Genomic DNA, 2426 nt, shown 5'->3' on the forward strand with positions numbered 1-2426 from the left:
TCCACGCTGTATCTCTAAAAACCAAAACTAAAACAAAACATTTGGACAGGTGCATGGATGGGATAGGGATAGGATTCGAGGGCTATGGGTCCTTGTGTATGGATAGAAGAAGAGTAGGGGAAGATACAAAAAGCTGGAGTAACTTGGCGGGACAGGTAGCATCTCTGGAGAGAAGGAATGGGTGACGTTTTGGGTCGAGACCCTTCCCCGGGGTCTTTCTTCTTTGTGTCTATCTTCGGTTTAAACAAGCATCTGCTGTTCCTTCCTTTACAAGAGTAAGGATGATCGCTGGTCGGCGCGGACTCGATGGGCCGAAGGGTCTGTTTCTGTGCTGTATTTCTAAAACTAAATCTAAACTAAAGCTAGCTAAATTATCCCCACCCCTCTCACTGGATTTAAGGAGGCCAGAGGGTTACAAATACTGGAGAAGCAGCTTTAAGAACATAAGGAAAGGCACCAAGAGGGCCGGTTGCTCCGCTTGGACCACTGCTCCTCCTCCTAATGCTTTCTACCTGCACTGAGCTGTCTTACACTGAGCTGCCAGAGGCCTGATGTGAGTCACTGAGTCACTGCCGCCATGGTTCAAGGTACTGCGGGGGTAGAAGGTATGCCAGACACACAGGAGGTCTGCTTGAACTTACGATCGATGCACTGATAAGGCGAGGAATGAGTTAGTGCTGCACCGTACAGCATTCGCAGAACACATATAGTCTGTCCAATGCAGCGACGTCCAGAATCAGCGGGCAGGAAGCCTCTCAGTCTGGCATCCAGCTGCTCAGTCTTGAGCGAGATTGGAATTTCAAAAGCAAAACCTCAGAGAGGAGAAGAAAGTAATATTCTGCAGTGTGTTGAACAAAATATCCGGTGGGTCAGTCCTTACCGAAGGCATATGGAAAGTTAACAATAAGATACCACAAGCTGCCACAGTGAGGGGAATGTGCATTAAATAACCAGGACTCTGAGCCAAATGACAAATTCAAGTCTAGGCAAATCCTTGTGGCCTTAAGCCTAAACACTCTTTTAACAGATGGTTTACATCTTCCCCTTAAGAGAACAGGAAACTGAGCGACCAACTGTAAGTAATTCCTTCATTATATCCAGGCTCTCTCCGCCCCTGTAGCCCCCCTTCTCCGCACATTAGTCTCGTAACCTTCTCTGCATTTTGATATGTAGAAACAAAGAACTGCAGATGCTGGATTATAATAAAGGTAAACAGAAAGTGCTGGAGTAACTCAGCGGGTCAGGCAGCATAGAGTCACTGAGTCTTGGAGCATGGAAACAGGCCCTTCGGCCCAACTTGCCCACAGTGGCCAACATGCTCTATCTATACTAATCCCATCTGCCTGCGTTTGGCCCAGATCCCTCTAAACCGTTCCTATTCAATTAAACGAAAAACCTGTCTAAATGTTTCTTAAATGTTGCGCTGGTAAAGCATCTTTGGAGAAATGTCTGAAGAAGGTTGTCCGACCCGAAACGTCACCCATCCATTTTTTCCCCAGAGACGCTGCCTGACCCGCTGAGTTACTCCGGCGTTTTGTGTCTATCTTCTACATTTTGATAATTAGGAGCTAACTTAACGGAGCAGGGAAGGAGTTTGCGGAATGAAGGGGGACGGTGCGCTGTTACAGACTCTAACACTCCCGCAACCGTACCAAACACACCTCCTGATTAACCCCTTCCCCCTCTGATGGTCTCACCCTGTTGGAGGGAAAAGAATCAACGGAGTGCAGCAATCAAGGAGAAAAGAGGACAAACAAAAATAAAATAGAGGGCTGTTACAACTTGAATGTAAAAACGTCTGCGTTTAATTAATTAATAAAAAACACTTTGGCAGGAAAGCCTTTTTTTAATTGCATTCAGCTTTTTGTTTCATGTGGAGTTGTTTCTTGTTTAGTATCTTTGATTGTGCCTCAGAGACAATAAAAGACTAGATTTCCCTCCCTCCCCCTCCCTCCACCCTCTCTTGGTGTTTTATGTGAAACGTGATAGGATTAGCAAAGCAGCAGCTTCCTTCGCGTGAGGGAGAGGTGCCTGCCTGCGGCTGCCTGTCAGGCGAATGCCCTGGGATCCAGTAGGACCCAGACTCAGGCAAGCTCGCAACCAAAAGACAAAAACGACCAGTAACTGGAGCAGATCTTACACACTGTTCCTTTGGCACACTGTCCACTGTGGCCTGTTACACTGAACTTTAGTTTAGTTTAGTTTCTCCACTTAATCTAGGATTGTGTTTATGTACACAATAATCCCACTGATCTTTATGCAAAAGAAGATTTTCACTGTGCCTTGGTACTGGTGATATTAAAGAAACGTTGAACCATTGAACAAGGCAACCTGTCCAGATATCATTTTAATAAAACTTCTTCGAACTATTCCCAATGCATAAAGAGACCAAGAGCATACACAATACTTTAGACATGATTTTACCC

General features: G+C 45.7%; 1 long non-coding RNA gene across 1 annotated transcript; it reads left to right on the forward strand.

The window, feature by feature from the left end:
• The first annotated feature begins 382 nt into the window (after positions 1-382).
• Positions 383-1838, forward strand: LOC116984007. The gene is made up of 2 exons (XR_004414858.1): positions 383-1075; positions 1500-1838. It is a non-coding gene; the product is annotated as an uncharacterized LOC116984007 (long non-coding RNA).
• The last annotated feature ends 588 nt before the right edge of the window (positions 1839-2426 follow it).

This window comes from Amblyraja radiata, chromosome 19, assembly GCF_010909765.2.
Source record: "Amblyraja radiata isolate CabotCenter1 chromosome 19, sAmbRad1.1.pri, whole genome shotgun sequence".
NCBI classification, from domain to species: domain Eukaryota; kingdom Metazoa; phylum Chordata; class Chondrichthyes; order Rajiformes; family Rajidae; genus Amblyraja; species Amblyraja radiata.